We start from the raw sequence: 22,907 nt of genomic DNA on the forward strand, positions 1-22,907 counted from the left end.
GTAGAGAGCTAGACTTGAGCAAAAATGCCCTGAGAGAGTGCCCAGGCCCTGAGTTCAAGCTCTAGAACTGTACAGAAAAAGGGCAGGTCTGCAGGCTTGGCACAAGTAGTAGAGCACAAGCTGAGCAAACAAACTGAGTGAACTTAAAGCCCTGAGTGCAAACCCTTCTACTGTGTTTAAAAAATCCCTTTCCCTTCTTTCTTGACAGTACTGGGGCTTAAAATCAAAGCCTTGAGCTCTCTCTCTCTTCCTTTTCACTTACACTACCACTTGAGCCATATTCCCACTCCCCCCCCCCTTTTGTTTTTCCTTCTCATCGTGGGGCTTGAACTCTGGGCCTGTGTGCTGTCCCTCAGCTCTTCACGACACTTCCGCCTTTTTCTGCTTATGTGGTGCTGAGGAATCGAACCCAGGGCTTCATGTAGGGAAGGCAAGCACTCTACCACTGAACCACCTTCCCAGCCCCCACCCCCCTTTTTCTTTTTTTCAGTTATGGGGTTTGAACTCTGGGCCTGGACACTGTCACTCAGCTCTTCGGCTCAAGGTTAGCACTCACTCTACCACTTGAACTACAGTGCCACTTCTGGTTTTCTGATACTTAATTGGAGATAGGAATCTCAGGGAATTTATGCCCAGGCTGACTTTGAACCATGATCCTTAGCTCTCAGCCTCCTGAGGAGCTAGGATTACAGGCGTGAGCCACTGGCATCGGCCTGGTTTCTTATCTAAACTTTCAAGGAAATGGCTAAAATTCCATAATAAACCTCACGTTTAAAAAAGTAGAGGAGGGCCAGGCACTGGTGGCTCATGCCTGTAATCCTAGCTACTCAGAAGGCTGAGACCTGGGGATCAAGGTTCAAAGCCAGCCTGGGCATGAAAGTTCATGAGACTCTTACCTCCAACTAACCACCAGAAAACCGGGAGTGGTGCAGTGGCTCAAAGTGGTAGTGCACTAGCCTTGAGCAGAAGAGCTCACAGACAGAGGTCAGGCCCAGAGTTCAAGCCCCAAGATGGACAGGACCCCAAAAAAAAAAAAAAAAAAAAAAAAGTAAGTAGGGGAGGGAGGGGACTGGCATTTTTTTTCCCCATTAGCTATGTAAATATTTACTTGCTGTGCAATGATGTCATTATTACTATCTCAACACAGTAAGTTTTCTTTTTTTCTTCTTTTGGGGTCCGGTCGTGGGGCCTGAACTCAGGCCTGGGCGCTGACCCTCAGCTCTTCAGCTCAAGGCTAGCACTCTACCACTTGAGCCACAGTGCCACTTCCGGCTTTTTTTTTATGTGGTGCTCAGGAATCGAGCCCAGGGGCTCGAGAATGCAAGGCAAGTGCTCTCCCACTGAGCCACCTTCCCAGCCCTCAATACAGTAAGTTTTATTTTTATTTATTTATTTATTTTTTTGTTAGTCGTGGGGCCTGAATTCTGGGCCTGGGCACTGTCCCTCAGCTGTTCAGCTCAAGGTTAGCTTTCTACCACTTGAGCCACAGCACCCACTTCCAGCCTTTTCTGCTTATGTGGTACTAAGGAATCAAAACCAGGGTCTCATGCATGCAAGGCAAGCACTCTACCACTGAGCCATCTTCCCAGCCTTTTATTTTTATCAAAGTTTCAACTCAGGGACCTTATGGCTTGCCAGGCAGGTACTTTTGCCATCAGCCCTTTTTAGTGCTAAGTATTTTTGCTTCTTATTTTTTTAATGATTTTTTAAATTGAGATAAAGTAATTACATAAATTTCACAGTATTGTGAGATAGTGATACTTCAAAGTCATAAACACATTTTAGCCTTCACAAGGCAAATTATTATCATGGTCTATAATGTTTGTGAATTCTATGAGCTTTGACAATATAACTGTTTCTTCTACGTCGGGTGCTATGTACATTTTTTTCCTGTTGCTTTGTGTAAGCTGTTCCCTCTTTCCCTGTCATTCCCTCCCTCCCATTGCTGCCCTTGAGTTGCTGCTTAGTTTGTTTTCATCAATGTCCAATGCAGCCGACAGGCCCCTCTGTTGTATATTTTCCCATTTCCCTCTGATTCTGTGCCCTCCTCCTAGCTTCCCTCAGATGTGCACATATATATACCATATATGTGGTCAAGAACATGGAGTCATTTACAAATGATACAACAAATTGAGTGGAGGTGCTTTGTTTCTTTTTGCTTCCTATTTAAGCTTTCCCTAGTGGCTAGGTGTTTACCATCACTTCCCCTTCTTTGAAGAGAAGGGGTTTTGGGTCCATTTCCATCCAAGCTGGCCTTGAATTGTGATCCTACCAAGCTGAATCTCCCAAGTACCTATTTTTTGCTTTTTTTTTTTTTTGAGATAGTCTCCCTATACAACCCAAGCTGTCCTTGACTGAACCCCTCTAATGATGGTATTACAAGTGTGTATCAACATGTCCAGCAACATTCATTGTTTTAATTTGGGTTTTGAGACTTGAATGAAGGGCATTATGTTTTTCCTTATTTTTTTGTTCAAAGCTAGCACTCGACCACCTGAGCCACACCTCCATTTTCAGCCTTTTGTTGTCTAACTGGAGCTATGAATCTCTCAGACTTTTCTGTTTCAGGTTGGCTTTGAGATACTTGATCTCAGCCTCCTACAGTAGCTAGGATTATAGGTATGAGCCATCAGTGCCCAGCTGTAACTTTTATTCTTTTTTTTTGTTGTTGTTGTTGTTTTTGCCAGTCATGGGGCCTGAGCTCTGGGCCTGGGCACTGTCCCTCAGCTCTTCAGCTCAAGGCTAACACTCTACCACTTGAGCCACAGCGCCACTTCTGGCTTTTTCTGCTTATGTGGTGCTGAGGAATCGAACCCAGGGCCTCATGCATGCAAGGCAAGCACTCTACCACTGAGCCACCTTCCCAGCCCGTAACTTTTATTCTTATTCTTATTTTTTTTTTTTGGGTCCGGTCGTGGGGCCTGAACTCTGGGCCTGGGTGCTATCCCTCAGCTCTTCAGCTCAAGGCTAGCACTCTACCACTTGAGCCACAGCGCCACTTCCAGCTTTTTTTCTTATGTGGTGCTGAGGAATCGAACCCAGGGCCTCGAGCATGCAAGGCAAGTGCTCTACACTGAGCCAACTTCCCAGCCCCCGTAACTTTTATTCTTAATATGTGCTATGCCATGAAATACTTATAACTATTACCTGCTTACATAAGTAAGCTTTACTACTACTGTTTCTACTTTACTGACAAAGAAACTAAAACTAGAAGATAAAAGTAACCTGCCCAAGTGTCCAATATTGGAAAGGGTAAGTCAGGACTCAAGTATCAAAGAAATCTAACTCTAGAAGCTATCTCATAGCCACTGAATATATGGGAGTAATGTGTACAATGTATACAAATCATTTATCTTTTTTTTTTTTTTTTTTTTTTTTGCAGTCATGGGGCTTGAACTCTGGGTCTGGGCACTGTCCCTTAGCCCTTCAGCTCAGGGAAAATGCTCTACCACTTGAGCTACAGCATCACCTCTAGTTTTCTGTTGGTTAATTGGAGATAAGAGTCTCACAGACTTTCCTGCCTGGGCTGACTTTGAACTGTGATCCTCAGATCTCAGCCTCCTGAGTAGCTAGGATAACAGGCGTGAGCCACCTGCACTGGCTCATTTATCTTTTGTTAACGTGAGCAAATTAAAATATTCTAGGGGCTGGGAAGGTGGCTCAGTGGTAGAGCGCATGCTCTGCATGCATGAGGCCCTGGGTTCGATTCCTCAGCACCACATAATCAAAAAGAAAAAGCCGCAAATGGCGCTGTGGCTCAAGTGGTAGAGCACTAGCCTTGAGCTGAACAGCTGAGGGACAGCGCCCAGGCCCAGAGTTCAGGCCCCATGACTGAACCCAAAAAAAATTAAAAAATATTCTAATAAGGCTATTTCAAAGGTAAGTAACAAGGGTTAGGAGTCAGGCAGATGGTTCAATTATAATCCTAGCTCCTTGGGCAAAAGAGATGAGCCTGGACATAAAAGTTTATGTGACTACATTTAAAGAGTGGGTACAATGATGCACACCTTTTTATGCACACCTTTTATCCTAGCTATAGGGAAGGACACTCACTGAGCACAATTCTCATTGAGCACAATTCCTACTGACAAGGAAAAGAACAAGTAGGATCACAATGCAGGCAAGCCCAGGCAGGAACCTACCTGAAAATAATGAAGAATAAAAGGGTTAGAGGCAATTAAGCCCCAGGCCTTGAGTTCGGTACTTGAGTACCTACCCCAAAACAGTCTGGAATGTAAAGTTGATGTATAGGTCAGCAGTAAGATTGCTAAACATGGTAAGATTCTTTTTTTTTTTTTTTTTTTTGGTTGGTCGTGCGGCTTGAACTCTGGGCCTGGGCGCTGTCCCTCAGCAATTCAGCTCAAGGTGAGCGCTCTACCACTTGAGCTACAGAGCCACTTCCGGTTTTCTGGTGGTTTATTGGAGATAGGAGTCTCACGGTCTCTCCTGCCCGGGCTGGCTTTGAACCGTGATCCTCAGATCTCAGCCTCCTGAGTAGCTAGGATTACAGTTGTGAGTCACCAGTGCCCGGCCATGGTAAGATTCTTATATCCTCAGCAACACACACAAGAACTAAGTACAGTGCCATTGGATTATGACTGCATAACTATGTAGGAGGCTGACATATGAGGATCTCAACTTCAAGCCAGCCTAGATCACATTCTATCACAACAAAACAAAAATTTGGCAGGGTGTTGGTGGCTCACATCCCTACTTCTAGCTACACAGGAAGCTGAGATCTAAGGATTACAGTTCTAAGCCAGCTTGGATTTGAGACTCTTTTATCTCCAATCAAAAACTACTAAAACTAGACACTGTTGAAAATGAACTATAGGTGGTAACAGGAGGGAAAAACTGGGAGAGAGCCAGGGAAGAGGTGACATTGTCTAAAACATATTGACTTATGTAACTGTAATCTCTCTGTACTTCACCTTTATATTAATAATAATAAAAATTAAGAAAAACAACTAAAAAGACAGAAAGTGGAGCTACGGCTCAAATGGTAGACCACTAGCCTTGAGCAAAAGAAGCCTCAGAAGCTGGGTGCTGGTGGCTCATGCCTGTAATTCTAGCTACTCTGGAAGCTAAGATCTGAGAACTGCAGCTCAAAACTAGCCTGGCAGCAAAGTCTGTAAGACTACTGTCTCCAAATCACCACCAAAAAACTGGAAGTGGCACTGTGGCTTCAAATGGTAGAGTGTTAGCCTTGAGCAAAAGCAGCTTAGGGAAAATGCTCAGGCCCTAAGTTCAAGCTCCAGGACTAGCAAAAACAACAAAAAAGCCTCACAGACAGTGCTCAAGGACTGGCACAAAAAAATAAGATTTGCTTTTTAAAAATTTTTTGTTTTTAATTTTATTAAAATTTGCTTTATTGAGATATATTTACATCATACAATTCACCCACTTAAAATATATAATTCTTAGTTTTTAGCATATTCAGAGTTATATAACCATTACCACAAACAATTTAAAGCATTCATCATCCAATAAAGAAATTTATAACCATTAGTAGTCATTCCTATCCTCCCCTTACCCTCAAAAGACAATTACTAATCTGATTTCTCTCTATATCTTTACCTATTAAAAAAGAGAAATATTGCCAGGTGCCAATGTCTCAGACCTGTAATCCTATCTGCTCAGGAGGATGATGAGATTGTAAGATCCCAGTTTGTAGTCAGGCTGGGGAGACAAAGTGAGAGACTCATCGCTACTTAACTAGCAAAAATCTGGAAGTGGAAGTATGGCTCCAGTACAGATCATAGCTTTGAGCAAAAAAGCAGAAAGAGAGACACCAAGGCCCTGAGTTGAAACTGAAAAACTGAAGTATCACCAGCCAAAAAATAAATTAAAAAAAAAGGGTGGGAGGTCAAGCTCTTGAGTTCAAGCCTTCAAAAATAAAAAATAATCCCTCCTCCCTGTCCCCATGTCTGCCCCCATTATGTTCTGTCCTTGCCAAAGAACAAAATTTGAGAACTTGTGCTAGGGTAAGGAAAGGCCTGTCACCAAAGCATGAAGAAAAACAAGAGTTTAGCTTCTTCCAGCCTCCTTATTTAGTCATCTACCTATGCCATACTCTTTGAGTGTTTGGCTATATCAAGTCACCTGAGTTTGCTAGGTACTAGTGGCTTACACCTATACTCGGGAGGCTGGAATCAGGATTGCAGTTCAAAGCCAGCCCAGGCAGGAAAGTCCATGAAACTTGGCTCAAGTGGTAGAGCACCAGCCCTGAGTGAAAAAGCTAAGAGACAGTTCCCAAACCCTGTTAGTGTACCCCAGTGCTGGCCCACACATACAACTGTAGGTTCCTGCCCAGGCTGGATTTGAACTGTGATTCTCAGATCTCAGCCTCCTGAGTAGCTAGGATTACAGGCATGAGGTACCAGATCCCTGCTTAATATTTGTTTTTCCAATATAAATTTTCGCTTAATACTAATTCAATTAAATGCTAAATATTATAAATAGACTACTTAAAAGTTGAACATAGGCACTGGTAGCACTGCTTACTTCATTAAAAAAACATTTTTAATGCTCTAATACATACACATATTGTATAATATTTAAATCTAGGTAAAATATTTTTGTTGTTTTATTGTTTTTATATTTGAGTACTGGGGATTGAACCCAGGACATTGTACATGTCACTTAACCCATGCCTCATTTCATCTTTTCAAATATTTATAATTTATTCAGAATCCTTGTAGCTCTTTGAATACTCTGCGAACACATTGATATCTGTTGTCATCTATCATTATAAATTTTACCATTCATGTGTGTGTAAAAATTTTTATTATGGGGCTGGGAAGGTGGCTCAGTGGTAGAGCGCTTGCCTTGCATGCTCAAGGCCCTGGGTTCGATTCCTCAGCACCACGTAAGCAAAAAGAAAAAGCCGGAAGTGGCGCTGTCGCTCAAGTGGTAGAGCGCTAGCCTTGAGCTGAAGAGCTCAGGGACAGCGCCCAGGCCCAGAGTTCAAGGCCCCACGACCGGACCCAAAAAAAAAAAAAAAAAAAAATTTTATTATTTATTTTTGTCGGCCAAGGGGCTTAAACTCTGGGCCTGGGCACTGACCCTCAGCTCCTCAGCTCAAGGCTAGTGCTTATACCACATTGCAACTTCTGGTTTTCTGGTGGTTAATTGGAGACAAGAGTCTCACAGACTTTCCTTTCTAGGCTGGCTTTGAACCTCCATCCTCAGCTCTCAGCCTCCCGAGTAGCCAGGATTACAGGTGTGAGCCACTGGTGCCCAGCATAAAAGTTTTTTTTTTTTTTAAACGCACAAATGCATGGGCTGGGAATGTGGCTTAGTGGTAGAGTGCTTTCCTAGCATGCATGAAGCCCTGGATTCCATTCCTCAGTACTACATAAACAGAAAAACCTGGAAGTAGCATGTGGCCCAAGTGGTAGAGTGCTATCCTTGAGCAAAAGAAGCTGAGGTAGAGCGCAGGCCTGAGCTCAAGCCCAGAGACTAGAACACCAAAAAAAACAAAAATTTAAAAAGCTACACATAAAATACCTTAGTTTAAAAAGCATGTCTGGAAAAAATGTTCAAGAAAATAAATGCAAGGATGAAGTGAATTTCAGTTGTAAGCATTCACAGGATCCTGAATTGAACCCTCTGGGTGTATTGGGAAAAAAGAAAATACGGTGTAAGTTTACACTTTACAGTAAGAAAGGAAAAAAATAATTCACTAACCATAGTGGAGTATCAGAAACCAGGGGTCAACTGGAATACTGTTATAACTATTTGAGCTACTGCTACCTGGAAAATTGCTAGAGTACATAAATTATAGTCTTCCTTAAATATAAGATGTGGAAATTAATAACAGAAACCTCTTTTCTCAACATTAAAACAGATAATTGAGTAGTTTTCATTTACATATTTATTCATTTTTGTTTTGTGACAGTACTAGGCTTGAACTCTAAGGCCTTGTCCCCTTCACTCTACCACTTGAGCCACAGCTCCACTTTTCCAGCTTTTTCCACTTTTCCAGTTCACTAGAGATAAGAGACACACAGACTTTCTTGTCCAGCTGGCAGGATCCTCAGATCTCATCCACCTGAGAAGTGAGGATTACAGGCATTGGCATCAGCCAACAGCCTCTGCCTACTTTTTTGTGGTACAAAAGGGGCCTACTGCCTACTGCTTGCTTGCTAGGCAATAACTTGAAGCAAGGCCCCAGAATTTTTTTTTATAGTCTCTCCAGAATCCTGTCACAGAAGAGCCTCTACTTTCCATCATCCTATCTATACTTCACTTATAGTTGTAATTAACAGAGCACCCCACAATTCTCATTAGAAGGGGGTGGCCCCAGTGTTCTCAATCTTAAGCTCAGAATAGTTGAGGAACAGTCCTGTGGTGCAATGAGAGGCTTATCTTCCCCCCCCCCCCTCCCCGGTCAGTCATGGGGCTTGAACTCTGGGCCTGGGCACTGTCCTTCAGCTCTTCAGCTCAAGGCAAGTGCTCTACCACTTGAACCACAGCACCATTTCTAGATTTCTGGTGTTTTATTGAAGCTAAGAGTTTCATGGACATTCCTGCCTGGACTGGCTTTGAAGCATGATCCTCTGGTCTCAGCCTCCTTAGTAGCTAGGATTACAGGTGTGAGCCACCAAAGCCTGGCCTCATTTTTTTTTTCTTTTGGTGCCAGTCATGGGGCTTGACCTGAGAGCCTGGGAACTATCCTGAGGCTCTTTTGCTCAAGGCTAGCACTCTACCACTTCAGCCACAATGCAACTTTCGGCTTTTTCTGTGTATGTTGTGCTGAGGAATCAAACCCAGGGCTTCATGCATGCTGGGCAAGCACTCTACCACTGAGTCACTTTCCCAGCCCTTAATTACGTTTTTGAGGTTTGAAATAAAAAAAACAACAAAAAATAAGATTCCATTGAACTCAGTGCTATTTTGGAACTCTAAAAAGTAGTTGTGGTTTAAGACAAGTGCTGGTGGCTAATGCCCATAATCCTAGCTACTCAGAAAGTTCCAAGACAGTATAGGCAGGAAAGTCTGTGAGACATTTCCAATTAACTAACAAAAAGCTGTAAGTGGCATTGTGGCACTAACTTGAACAAACAAACTCAAAAACAGTGAGCAGGCTTTCACTTCAAAAGCCCTAGGATGGCACAAAAGAGAGAAAGAAAGAAAGAAAGAAAGAGAGAGAGAGAAAAAGAGACAGAGAAAGGGAGGGGGGAGAGAGGGGAAAAAAAGAAGAAATAGTAGTGATTTTAAGTGCCAGTATGGACTCTCAGTTCCTTCCTAGGGATTATCCTGGTTTGACTGGGGGTATGTAAGCACTCAAGCAGTTATTCTTTGCCTGTAAGGTAACAGAAACCAAATGTCACAGTGAGAACACTCTACTAGCATGTTTTAAACAAGAAATCAAAGTATAACTCACAATGGATGTTTTCCTTCTTAATTTTTGCCAATGCTTCAATAGAATGGTCTGAATGTGATTTCTGGCCCTAGAATAAGAGAAGAAAAAAAAAAAAAAGATTTTGTAGCAGGGTACTCGTGGCTCACACCTTGTAATCCTAGTTATTCAGGAGGCTGAGATTGAGACTCATGGTTCAATGCCAGCCCAGGAAGACAAATCCGTCAGACTTCAATTAACCACCAAAAAGCCAGAAGTGAAGGTGTGGCTCAAGTGGTAGAGAGCTTGTCTTGAGCGGAAAAGCCAAGCCAGGTCTCACACAGAAAAAAAGATTTTGTTATGAACAATTTGGACACAGTACTAACTCAGTTCCTGAGGAAGTGGAGAAGTGCCTGCGCTAATCTAGTTTCCACTACCCCTCAACTGGGTAGAAATCATATATATGTGTATGTATGTATGCATACACACGCACTCGTATAGTAGCTGCAATGGGGAGACAAATTTGTTTTTTCAAATTACAAAACTGGCCAAGCAGGGTCTAAGCCGTTCTCAGGGACGGTAAGGGAAGGGCAAATGCTGCCTCGAAGCCAACAAGGAATTAACATTGCCTTCAACATTTGCCCACCCAGCTTCATCTCGGCCACTAGAGCTCGGACACGTAAGTGGGGGCGGCTCACGTCATCGCCGGGCATAATTTGCCGCAAGCAGTTGCCCAGGGCCTGAGGTTTGTCCCTCGGCAGTCGGTGAATGGCTCCTGATCCGCCATTAGAACCTGTTCTAAATATCAGAAGCCAGCCAGCCTCGAAGAAGAGGGCAGGACCCGGAGGAGCCCTGGAACACAGTTATCGACACGGGAAACATGGGGCCCTTCGGCTCAGCTCCCAGAGCGGGAGCACCCGCTCGGCCTGTCCCCGTCCCCCTCAGGAGATAAAGGAAAACACCCGACGACCTCCCTGCGGCCCCCCCACCCCCACCCCAAGGCCGCCTCAGCCGGTCCCGTCGGCCGAGCCCGCACGGCCCCGGCAGCACTCAGGCTGCACTCCAAGGCGCCCCTGACCTGACTTTGGCCCCGACACGCAGCGGCCACCGTAGGCCTCGCTGTGGGCTAAGTCCGGATCCGGGCGAGGTTCGGGAGGCTACCCTCCCCGCCTCCTCCTCCTCCCGACGCTGCGCTATTCCCAGCCACCCCCCACTCTCCACGGGCCTGCTCAGGAAAGACAAGACAGCGGGAATAGGCTTACCCGGTTCGGGCTGCGGCTCCGCAGAACGAACTTCCCCTCCCCCCGGCCCACCCCCCTACCACTACACTCACAACTCCGCTCAGTACTGCGCCCGCTTTGCTCGGCTGAAAGGAGGTGGAAGACTTGTGGGGGCGGCTGTGCGGGCGAGCCCAAACAAACCCCGCCCTTCGAACGCTCATTGGGTGGAAGGAGATGCGGGCGGCAACGCCTCGGGCACACCTATTGGCTAGGCCAGCCTTCCTTCAGGAACCCCCTCCTCTGAAGGATCGTCTACTCGCCTGTCCGTCACGTGCAGGCCACACCCCCCAGCCCTGCGGTTTCACTCCCCACTACCACCGCGGGCCTTCGAAAGCGCCGCGTCCTTTCCCCTTCGTGCCCCCGCCCAGCCCGTCCCTACCCGCCCGGTCTGCTGGGGCCAGGAGCCCTATAGGCGTGGACCGCCGCGAATATCTCCGTCTGTCCCTGGAGTTGGGAGCTTCTTGGGCGTGGACTTCCTGAGTGACTGAGGCAGAGCCTAGGGCCTCGGCGCCGAGCACGGCCTCGGTCAACGACTCTGCTCGTGGAGAGACGAGGCCTCGATGTCCCAACGTCCTCCCTGTCCAGTCCTGGCAGCGCCCCGCGAGGGCCGAAGCCGGGCCCGGGCTGCAGCGAGGCCGAAGGGGCGGTCGGGGCCGCGGCCACAATGGGCTCCCGGGCGCCCTGCGGGCCGCGGAGGCGCTCCCGCCCTGGCCTCGCCCCGTGGGGAACTAGCCGTCCCCACCTCCCGCCAAGGCTGCCGCTGGAGGAGACGCCGTCCTCCATTTTGTCGGACCTGCTGCTGGAACTTGGGGCCCGCTCAAACCAGTCCTGGGGGGCCGGAAGCTCGCCCCCGGGCAGCCTCTCCTGGGCTCTGCGCGCTGACCCAGAGGACGGCCCCCCGCTTCCGGCGTGCGGGGCGCCGAGCCCCGGGGGGGGCGGCGCGACGGCGGGGGGGACCGACGCCTCTCCCCGCCGACACCGAGCAAGATGGAGGAGCCGCGGGCTCCCGGGCGCGGGGTTCGCGTCCCGGGGAGGCTGGGGCCCCCCGGACGCCGCCCTGACGCCGGCCCTTCTCGGCCTCGCCCGCGGCCACGTCCGGGTCGTCGGCGGCTGAGGGAGGCCGCGCTCGGCCGCCCGCCCCATCGCAGCGCGTCGCCCGGCCACTGAGGCCCTGAGGGCCGCTGTCCGCGCCCAGGAGCCCAGCCCGCTGCCAATGGCGCCGAGGCCCGGGGAGGGAGGCCCGAAGTCTTCAGCTCAGTCCGGGGCAGAGATCCTGTTATTTCCCAGGCTACGGAAAGATGAAAGCGCTGCCTCGGCGTCTCGCCCTGGCAGTGCTGGCTGAGATCGCAGCTGAAGGTGTTGAATCGAATCGTTGATGAATCCAAATTGCTATACCATGTGTGAAAATAGAATATGAAAGACCCACACATCACCGTGTGTGAAAATAGAATATGAAAGACCCACACATCTGTCGGGCCGTAGTGGCTCACGTGTCTGTAATCCTAGCTACTCAGGAGGCCGAGAGCTGCGGATTAGACTTCAAAACCTGTGGGACTGGACAGTCTGTGAGGCTCATATATGGAGGTATGGCCCAAGTTTTGGTGCCAACATTGAGTGAAATAGCCAAGCAAGAGAACGAGGCTGTGAGTTCAAGCCCCAGTACAGACAGAAAATAAATCCCCTTTATATCACTTCTTGTGAGTTATGGTAAAAGTGAGGATCTATTCAATGACTATCAGACAAAACAATTTGAGACAAAAGTTCGTGGGAGTGTGCTGGATAGCTTTTTTTTTTTTTTCTTTTGGGGTCGGTCCTGGGGCCTGAACTCTGGGCCTGGGCTCTGTCCCTCAGCTCTTCAGCTCAAGGCTAGTGCTCTACCACTTGAGCCACCAGTGCCACTTCCAGCTTTTTCTGCTTATGTGGTGCCGAGAAATCGAACCCAGGGCCTCATGCATGCAAGGCAAGCACTCTACCACTTAGCAACCTTCCCAGCCCCACAACTTTGTATTATATAATTCTGTGTTTTTCTCAGGGTTTTTTTTTTTTTGGGGGGGGGGGTCAGTCCTGGGGCTTGAACTCTGGGCCTGGGCGTTGTCCCTGTGCTCTTCAGCTCAAGGTGAGCACTCTACCACTTGAGCCTTAGCGCCACTTCCAGTTTTCTTGTGGTTTTTTGAAGATAAGCTTCTCAGGGATTTTCCTTCCCTGGGCTGGCTTTGAACCCTGAACCTCAGATCTCAGCCTCCTGAGTAGCTAGGATTACAGGCGTGAGCCACTGCCACCCTGCTTAATGTGTTTTTTTTTTAATGAACACTTCCAAATTGACAACCTGGCCCCTCTTACAGCATTTTCTACTCAGGGCTAACACTCTATGATACCTCTACTTCCTCTACCTCTACTAGAGCCACACCTCTACTTCCGGCTTTTTGGTGGTTTGTTGAAGATTTTAAAAAAGTTGTGAACTTTCTTGCCCGGCTAGATTCAAACCATGATCTTCAGATCTCAGCCTTATGTTTAACTAGAATTACAGGCATGAGTCACCACTGCCTGGCTTGACAACTAATTTTTTAAAGTAGTCAATTACTTGTTGGAAATCCATGCAATAAGCAATACCAACATTTTAATAAACTGTAGGTTATAATTATACTCTTCTATTAAACATATATAAATTCAAAGCCAGAGGCACAGTGAGTTTGTAAACTAAGGCTTCACAATGATTACTTGAAATGTTAAACTCTGGCCAAAGCCTTATATTTTATATTTTTCTGGAGTCCTACATTTTCCACAAATCTCAGGCATTCATATTTAAAAATAAAAATTGAGGGCTGGGAAGGTGGCTCAGTGGTAGAGCGCTTGCCTTGCATGCTCAAGGCCCTGGGTTCGATTCCTCAGCACCACATAAGCAAAAAGAAAAAAGCCGGAAGTGGCGCTGTGGCTCATAGTGGTAGAGCGCTAGCCTTGAGCTGAAGAGCTGAGGGACAGCGCCCAGGCCCAGAGTTCAGGCCCCACGACCGGACCCCCAAAAAAAATAAAAAAAATAAAAATAAAAATTGAAAGGCATAATCGGGCATTAGTGGTGCATACCTGTAATCCTGGCCACTCAGGAGGCTGATCTGAGGATCCTGATTCGAAGCCAGTCTGGGCAGGAAACTTTGAGACTCTCATCTTCAATAAACTACTCAAAAAAGCTGGAAGTGGCTCTGTGGCTCAAGTGGTAGAATATTCACCTGGAGTAAAAGAATCTCAGGGACAGCACTCAGGCCCATAGTTCAAGTCCCAGGATCAGAAAAAAAAAATTGAAAGACATCTTTTCCCTGATAATGACTAGTGTAGTAATGTCATTTGTCAGTAGCAATTGTCACCAGTATGCTGCTGTGATTTGAGTTTCAGCTGCCACACTAGAATAGCATAAGCATTAAATTATTTTTTTGGGGGGGGGGAGGAGTCTGGTTGTGGGGCCTGAACTCTGAGCCTGGGCACTGTCCCTTAGCTCTTCAGCTCAAGTCTAGTGCTCTACCACTTGAGCCACAGTGCCACTTTTGGCTTTTTTCTTTTTGCTTATGTGGTGCTGAGGAATCGAACCCAGGGACTCATGCATGCAAGGCAAGTGCTCTACCACTGAGCCACCTTCCCAGCCCCACAAGCATTAAATTATTAACTATAGAAAATTATTTGGCTAATAGTTCTGTAGGCTGTAGAGTCCTATGATCAAGGGAGCCAAATCTCCTAAGGACCTTTGGTGAGCTGAGTCTGTTAGACCAAAAAATCAGAGTAGGATATAACAGAAAGCTGACTTGTGCTAGGTACTTAGATACTCAGGAAGCTGATATCTAAGGATTAAGGTTCATAGCCAGCCCTAGCAGGAAAGTCTGTGATACTTATTTCCTATTAACCAGCAAAAGGTTGAAAGTGGTAGAATTCGTGTTGTGATTTAAAAAATTAAGGGTGGTGGTGGGGGAATGTAGTTGTGGAGATGGGAGGGAAGAGATGGTAGGGGAAAAACAAAGGAGGAGGCAACAATGCTTGATAAGAAATGTACTCATTACCATGCTCATGTGATTGTGACCCCTCTGTATAGTATTTTCACAATAAAAAACTTAAAAAAAGATATTACGCCCGTGGCTCACGCCTGTAATCCTAGCTACTCAGGAGCCTGAGATCTGAGAATCGAGGTTCAAAGCCAGCCCAGACAGGAAACTCTGCAAGAATCTTATCTCCAATAAACAGCTAGAAAACCGGAAGTGACTCAAGTGGTAGAGCGCTCTCCTTGAGCTGAAGAGCGCAGGGACAGTACCCAAGCCCAGAGTTCAAGCCCAACGACCACAAAGAAAAGAAAGAAACAGAACAAGAAATAGAAAAGGAGGCCGGGCGCTGGTGGCTCACGCCTATAATCCTAGCTACTCAGAGGCTGAGATCTGAGGATCGCGGTTCAAAGCCAGCCCGGGCAGGAAAGACTATGAGACTCCTATCTCCAATAAACCACCAGAAAACGAAGTGGCACTGTAGCTCAAGTGGTAGAGCGCTCCATTGAGCTGAAGAGCTGAGGGACAGCGCCCAGGCCCAGAGTTCAAGCCCCACGACCAACAAAAAAAAAAAGAAAAAAGAAAGAAATAGAAAAGGAGAAAGTAAATTGGGCTCTGGTGGTTCATGCTTGTAATTCTAGTTACTCAGGAGGCTGAGACCTGAAGATCAAGGTTCTAAGGAAGCGTGGGCAAACTCAACCAATATTTATCCTCCATTAGTAAAGAAAACCTGGAAGTATAGCTGTGGGAGGAGGGAGAAACCAAGAGAACACAGGGTTCTCAGTTCAAGCTCTAGTACCTACACATACACATTTTGTTGTTTTATGTGTGCCATAAAGCCTTGTACTTTTTGCTCAAGGCTAGCACTCTACCACTTGAGCCACAGCTCCATTTCTGGCGTTTTCATTGGTTAATCTCAGACTTTCCTACTCAGGCAGGCTTTGACCCTCTTTCATTAGATCTCAATTTCTTCAGTAGAAAAGATTATACGTATAAACCACTGGCACCCAGGTACATTTTCTTTATGTAAGCCTGATAGCAGGGTTATTTAAATTGAGTGTAAGAGCAAACTAAAGAGAATATGTAGCTGGGCACTGGTGACTCATGCTTGTAATTCTAGCTACTCAGGAGGCTGAGATCTGAAGATCATGATTCAAAGCTAGCCTGGGCAAGAAATCTTGTCCATGAGATTCTTAAATAAACCACTCAGAAAACCGGAAGGGGTGCTATAGCTCAAGTGGTAGAGAGCTCTCCTTGAGCTGAAGAGCTGAGGGACAGTGCCCAGGCCCAGAGTTCAAGCCCCACGACTGACCAAAAAAAACAAAAAAGTACCTTCATTACATTGAGCTTCCCAGGGCAGGCTTGCATTATTTGCTGCCTACTTAAAATCCATGGTAGCCTCTGTCAGTTTCACATTCTGTTTTCTAATAGGATAATATAGGATGTTGCAAGGTTCAAATTAAAATATTTTTGTTTAAGTATTAAGTAGCAACAAGAAGACAAAGTTATCTGGACACCCATTGCTCACACCTATAATTTTAGCCACTCAGGAGGTTGAGATCTGAGGATCATAGTTAGAGGCCAGGCAGAGTAGGAAAGTCAATGAGACTTAGCTCCAGTTAGCACCAAAAAGCCAGAAGTACAGCTATGTGTGGCTCAAGTGATAGAATGCTAGCCTTTAGCAAAAAAGTTAAGGATCAGTGCCCAGGCCCTAAGATAAAGCCCCAGAACACACACACACACACACACACACACACACACACACTTTTGATAAAGAAGTGTACACACCTAGTATAAAGACAGACTGGCCTGGCATCTGTGGCTCATGCCTGTAATCTTAACTGCTCAAGAGGCTGAGATCCGAGGATCACAGTTCAAAGCCAGTCTAGGCAGGAGAGTCAATGAGACTCATCTCCAATAAACCACTTAGGAAAAAAAAAAAAGACTATCTTTTTTTTGTTGTTGTTTTTTGGTCAGTCGTGGGGCTTGAACTCTGGGCCTGGACACTGTCCCTACGCTCTTCAGCTCTAGGCGAGCTCTGTACTGCTTGAGCCACAGTGCCACTTCAGGTTTTCTAGTGCTTTATTGGAGATAAGAGTTTCACCGACTTTCCTGTCTGGGCTGGCTTTGAACCGCGATCCTCAGATCTCAGCCTCCTGAGTAGCTAGGATTACAGGCTTGAGCTACCAGTGACTGGTTAAGACTATCGTTTTATTTTTAATATTTTTATTCATATAAAGGTGATATACAGAGAGATTACCATTTTATGTTTCGTTATTTTTTGCTGGTCCTGGTGCTTGAACTCTGGACCTGGGCACTGTCTCTGAACTTGTTTTGCTCAAGGCTAGCCACTTGAGCCACAGCTACACTTCTGGTTTTTTTGAGTAGTTTGTTAGAGATGGAGTCTCACCAAAGTTCCTGCCTGGGCTGGCTTTGAACTTAAGTCCTCAGATCTCTTCCCCCTAAGTAGCTAGGATTACAGGCGTAAGACACTAGCACCCAATGAGGTTACTATCGTGTAAGTCAGGTAATGAGTACATTTCTTTTTGGACAATGTCACCCCTTCCTTAGCTCTCTCTGTTTTTCCCTCCTATTCCCACCCACACAGACTTATCTTTTTTGCTCAGTGTAGAATCTCCAGGACCAGGTAACTGGCTTTTAGATTTTGACTTTATAGCTAAGAAATTTTCTAAATTTAACGTATATGAAAAATATAAATTATAATATTGTTAATAACATTAGATAGTAAGTAATAAAAAATGTAACTTGGAGCTAACAAGATTACAAAAGTCAATAATACCTGTAATAATTATTTAGTACTTTGCAGGGAGAAATATTTTATCACAGACATTGTTTAAAATTTCTCTCCCAAATGATAATAAAAAGCAAACCCTTAGATTCTATCAGTCTCTAAATTTCCCACAGTGTAAATTCTTTTTTTTTTTTTTTATTGTGAAAATACCATACAGAGGGGTTACAATTACACGGTCAAGATAATGAGTACATTTCTTTTTTTTTTTTTTGTCGGTCGTGGGGCTTGAACTCTGGGCCTGGGCACTGTCCCTCAGCTCTTCAGCTCAAGGCGAGCACTCTACCACTTGAGCTACAGCGCCACTTCCTGTTTTCTGGTGGTTTATTGGAGATAGGAGTCTCACGGTCTCTCCTGCCCGGGCTGGCTTTGAACCGCGATCCTCAGATCTCAGCCTCCTGAGTAGCTAGGATTACAGGTGAGAGCCACCAGCGCCCGGCTTAATGAGTACATTTCTTATCAAGCATTGTAGCCTCCTCCTTTGTTTCCCCTTCCCATCCCTTCCCATCCTCTCCCCCCTTCTTCCCCTTCCTCCCCTAGCAAAAGTTGTAAAGTTCATTTTTTGACATAACGTCTTGTACATCTCATTGTTGCAATGGGTCCACCTGTATCCCTATTTAAACAATTTGTTTTTTCCCTTCCCCTCCACAAATTATACCAACATCATATACAGTGAAAACGGGTTATACCATGGGGGAGGGACATACAAAGCAACAAAGAAATCATCTTATTGGTGGGGGAAAACAATGGAGGGGGTAACAATGTTCAATAGGAAGTGTACTCATTACCTCACTCATGTAACTGTAACCCTCTGTATAGTATCTTTACAATAAAAAAAAGAAATCATCTTATAAATATGTTAGAAACAATCACAAGAAAGAAAAAAAAAAACATTTGATGGGCTGGGAAGGTGGTTCAGTGGTAGAGCGCTTGCCTTGTATGCATGAGGCCGTGGGTTCGATTCCCCAGCACCACATAAGCAAAAAGAATAAAAGCTGGAAGTGGCACTGTGGCTCAAGTGGTAGAGCGCTAGCCTTGAGCTGAAGAGCTGAGGGACAGCGCCCAGGCCCAAAGTTCAGGCCCCACGACAGGACCCAAAAAAAAAGAAAAAAAAAATTTGAATCCTTATCTTGGGGTTATCTGACCGTTTCTGCTTGTCTCAGACATATACTAGTTATTGCAAATAAGGGAAACCATGGGACCTATGTTTCTTTAGGCCTGGCTTACTTTTTTCCAAGTCTTTCCGTTTCCTAACAAATGAAGCAATGTCATTCTTTCTAATGGAGGTATAGACTACCACATTTTCTTGATCCATTCATCTACTGAAGGGCATCTGGATTGGTTCGATATCTTAGCTATGGTAAATAATGCTGCAGTAAACATAGTTGTGCTGGTAGCTTTAGTATGGTCTTGTTTGTGAACATTTGGGTAAAGGCCCAAAATTGGGATTGCTGGGTCATAGAGGAGCTCTATTTGGAGTCTTTTGAGGAACCTCCATACTGCTTTCCAAAGTGGTTGAACAAGTTTATACTCCCACCAACAATGCAGTAGGGTCCCCTTCTGTCCACATTCCCTCCAGCATCTGTTGTTATTAAGACAGTGTAATTTCTTCTTCTTCTTCTTCTTTTTTTTTTTTTGTTGGATGTGGGGCTTGAACTCTGGGCCTGGGTGCTGTCCCTCAGCTCTTCAGCTCAAGGTGAGCACTCTACCTTTTGAGCCACAGCTCCACTTCCAGCTTCTAGTGGTTTATTGGAGATAGGATTCTCAGTCTTTCCTGCCTGGGCTGGCTTTGAACCATGATCCTCATATCTCAGCCTCCCGAGTAGCTAGGATTACAGGCGTGAGCCACTGGTGCCCGGCGAGACAGTGTAACTTTTCCTTCCCTTACTAACACACACACACACACACACACACACACACACACACACACACACACACACACACACACACACACACACACACACACACACACACACACACACACATACACAGTGCCAATCCTGGGGTTTTAATTCAGAACTGGCCACTGTCCCTCAGCTCTTCAGCTCAAGGCTAGTGCTCTACCACTGGAGCCACAGCGCCACTTCCGGCTTTTTTCTTTTTGCTTATGTGGTGCTGAGGAATCAAACCCAGGGCCTCATGCATGCAAGGCAAGCGCTCTACCACTGAGCCACCTTCCCAGCCCCCTTATGTACATTCTTGTGTATATTTTGTACATTCTTGTGTATATCATCTCTAGATGACTTTTTTTTCTTTTGTCAGTATCTGGTATGAATGCAGGACCTCATCTCTCACTTGGTCAGCTGGTGGAACACAACTTGAACCATGCCTCCAGACTAGCCTGTGTGTGTGGATGCCAGTTCTGGGCTGTGAACTCAAGGCCTGGGAGTTGTCCCTTAGTTTCTTTTTGCTCAAGGCTGGTGCTATGTCCCTTGATGCACAATGCCACTTCCAGCATTTTGATGATTAATTAGAAACAAGTATCACAGATTTTCCTGTGTGGTTTGAGAAAGCTATTTTTTCTATCCAAATGAGTTGCTTCCTTTCTGTCACTCTTGTGAGTATTGTTTTTTTCGGAAAAATGCTTGCTTTGGCCAGGTGGCTTGGCTCTTGTTGAATATCTTATTCTGCTAAGACAGTATCTGTTAGTATGCCCTCCTTCTCAGGTGCCTCCCTCAAAACCAGTTGATCTGGCCAGGCCTAACTGCAACTGGCCTTCAGTCCTGGCTGTTCCTACCACTTTACTTCCCAGAGCCTTGTTTTACCCAAACCCCCAGCTCTATCAGGGAATGTTGCAATCAGAAAACCCAGCTTTAGTGTGAACACACTCAGAGGACTTCCCATCTTCCTGCCTGAATATAAATTTGTCCCTGAACAAAGGACAGGTGCTATTTCTCCTTTTCCAATGGGAGAGGTGGCCTTGTCAACCCGGCTGGCAATAAACTGTTTCTCCTGTATGTCCATGTGGTTTTCTAGGAGGGGACTTACAAATATGAGCAAATAAAGAAAGGGAAAGAAGGGCTGGGAATGTGGCTCAGTGTAGAGTGCTTGCCTAGCATGAAGACTTGGGTTCAAATCCTCGGTACCACATAAACAGAAAAAAGCCTGAAGTGGCGCTGTGGCTCAAGTGGTAGAGCAGTAGCTTTGAGCAAAAGAAGCTCAGAGGCAGTGTTCAGGCCCTGAGTTAAAGCCCCATGACAGGCAAAAAAAAAAAAAAGCCTGCCTTGGTGGCTCACACCTGTAATCCTAGCTACTCAGGAGGCTGAGATCAGAGGATCACAGTTCAGAGACAGCGCGGGCAGGAAAGTCTGTGAGACTTTTTTTTTTTTTTTGGTCAGTCATGGGGCTTGAACTCTGGGCCTGAGCTCTGTCCCTCAGCTCTTCAGCTCAAGGCAAGAGTCTCACAGAGTTTCCTGCCTGGGCTGGCTTTGAACAGCGTTCCTCAGATCTCAGCCTCCTGAGTATCTAGGATTACAGGCCTGAGCTACTGGTGCCTGGCTCCGTGAGACTCTTACCTCCAATAAACAACTAGGAAACCGGAAGTAGTGTTGTAGCTCAAGCTGTAGAGTGCTCACCTTGAGCTGAAGAGCTGAGAGATAGCGCCCAAGCCCAGAGTTCAAGACCTACGACTGACAAGAAAAGGGAAAGGGATAAGGGTTTTTTTTTGTTTGTTTGTTTCTGGTCGTGGGGCTTGAATTCAGGGCCTGAGCACTGTCCCTGTGCTCTTTTGTTCAAGTATAGTGCAATAGCTTGTAATGGGAACTCTTCTGCCAGGGCTGGCTTTGAACTACAATCCTTATATCTCAGCCTCCTAAATAGGTAGGATTACAGGCATGAGCCATTGGCATTCTGCTTGAATTTTTGAATTTTGTTTTAACTGATTGTCCCAAACTAGCAAAGGGTGTTAGGACACACCTCAGATTTTTCAAGAAAGTAGCAGAGGGTATGTATATTTTTTGGGATTGCTTGTCTTTTACTGGTCACTTTATAACTAGATATGTAAAACTGTACATTGGGTATATCTTACCCTCTTCAAACTAGCAGATTGTGAAGCTGAGCTGGGCCAATCTGAGCAGAAGGGCAGGGCCTGCTGTGTTAGGGATAAAAACAGAGCAGCCCACCTGTTCTGTGTGCTTGCTTGCCAGATTTGTTGTTGTTGTTGTTGTTGTTGTTGTTTTGGGGCGGTCCGGTCATGGGGCCTGAACTCTGGGCCTGGGCGTTGTCCCTCAGCTCTTCAGCTCAAGGCTAGCGCTCTACCACTTGAGCCACAGCACCACTTCCAGCTTTTTTTTTCTGCTTATGTGGTGCTGAGGAATCGAACCCAGGGCCTCATGCATGCAAGGCTCTACCACTGAGCCACCTTCCCAGCCCCAGAAGTAAACTTTGCCTTGCCAAGTTCCTTTTGAATTGGTATCCTTATTCCTACCCAACACCCCAATATCCTGAGGTATATCTACCAGCAAGCTAGATTTGAACTATGATTCTTAAATCTCAACCTTCTGAGTAACTAGGATTATAGTCATGAGACACCAGCACCAACTCAATCTAGGTTTTGTTCATAATTTTTTATTTGGAGATGGGAGTCTTGTGGACTGTTCTGTGCAGGCTGAGTCCTAATCTCTATCCTCCTGATCTCAACCTCCTGAGTAGCTAGTATGGCAGGCATTAAGCCACTGTTCTGGCTCTAGATGACTTACAATAGCCAATGTAATATAAATGCATAATTATACTGTGCCATTTAGTAGAGAGTGATGACAAGGAAGGTCTGTAAATTTAGTACATTTAATAAGTTTGGTTTCTGTCTGGGTTGGCTGAATCCACAGATGCAGAATCTGTAACTATGAAGGATCAATTTATTTCAATAAGCAGGAATTTGAAACAAAATTCAGAGTACAATTCAAGAAGAAATGGTAAAAGCACTTTTGAGTGTTGGAAAATCTAAACATAATTTGTATCAAGAAAAGAATAATAGTGGGTGGATATCAGCAGAATGGGGGAGGGCTAATGAGAAGGATGAATATGGTAGAAATAGTTTGCTTCCATGAGTATAAGTGGTACAATGAAAGCCAGGTGTTTGTGGCTCATACTTGTAATCCTAGCTACACAGGAAGTCACAGAAAGCCTAGCCCAGGAAATTTCTATCTCCTGTTAACCACCCAAAAGCTGGAAGTAGAGCTGTGGCTCAAGTGGCAGAGTGCCAGCCTTGAATGAAAAAGACAAGATACATACAGTATTCTAGATAATCACACACAGTGAAAACAAAGGAGGATATTCTTAGGAGAACACAAAGGTGTAATGTCTATATGCATCTAATATAATATTTAGCGACATGAAATAGAAGATTTTGTTCTCTGTTGCTGTTTCTGTTTTCTTTATGTCTTGTTTGTACTTTTATTTGTCTTTGGGAAGGGAAGTGGGAGCAGCACAGAAATGGACTATACAATTTGTGGGTGGGA

General features: G+C 45.6%; 1 protein-coding gene across 6 annotated transcripts in view; it reads right to left on the minus strand.

The window, feature by feature from the left end:
• Positions 1 to 11,166, minus strand: part of Zmym5 (zinc finger MYM-type containing 5) — a 37,278-nt gene extending 26,112 nt beyond the window's left edge. For 3 of the 6 annotated variants that reach the window (XM_070003149.1, XM_070003153.1, XM_070003154.1), the window contains exons 1-2: positions 10,606 to 10,693; positions 9,389 to 9,455 (exon numbers count right to left, since the gene is read on the minus strand). The gene's annotated coding sequence lies outside the window, so the exon portion shown is untranslated. Of the gene's footprint in view, positions 1 to 9,388; positions 9,456 to 10,041; positions 10,061 to 10,605; positions 10,761 to 11,002 lie in introns of those variants that run through there. The other 3 variants (XM_070003151.1, XM_070003150.1, XM_070003152.1) reach the window with 3 other exon arrangements.
• Between the last annotated feature and the right edge of the window lie 11,741 nt (positions 11,167 to 22,907).

The sequence above is a fragment of the Dipodomys merriami genome, unplaced genomic scaffold (assembly GCF_024711535.1).
Source record: "Dipodomys merriami isolate MVZ:Mamm:240054 unplaced genomic scaffold, mDipMer1.0.p SCAF_6, whole genome shotgun sequence".
Classification (NCBI taxonomy): Eukaryota; Metazoa; Chordata; class Mammalia; order Rodentia; family Heteromyidae; genus Dipodomys; species Dipodomys merriami.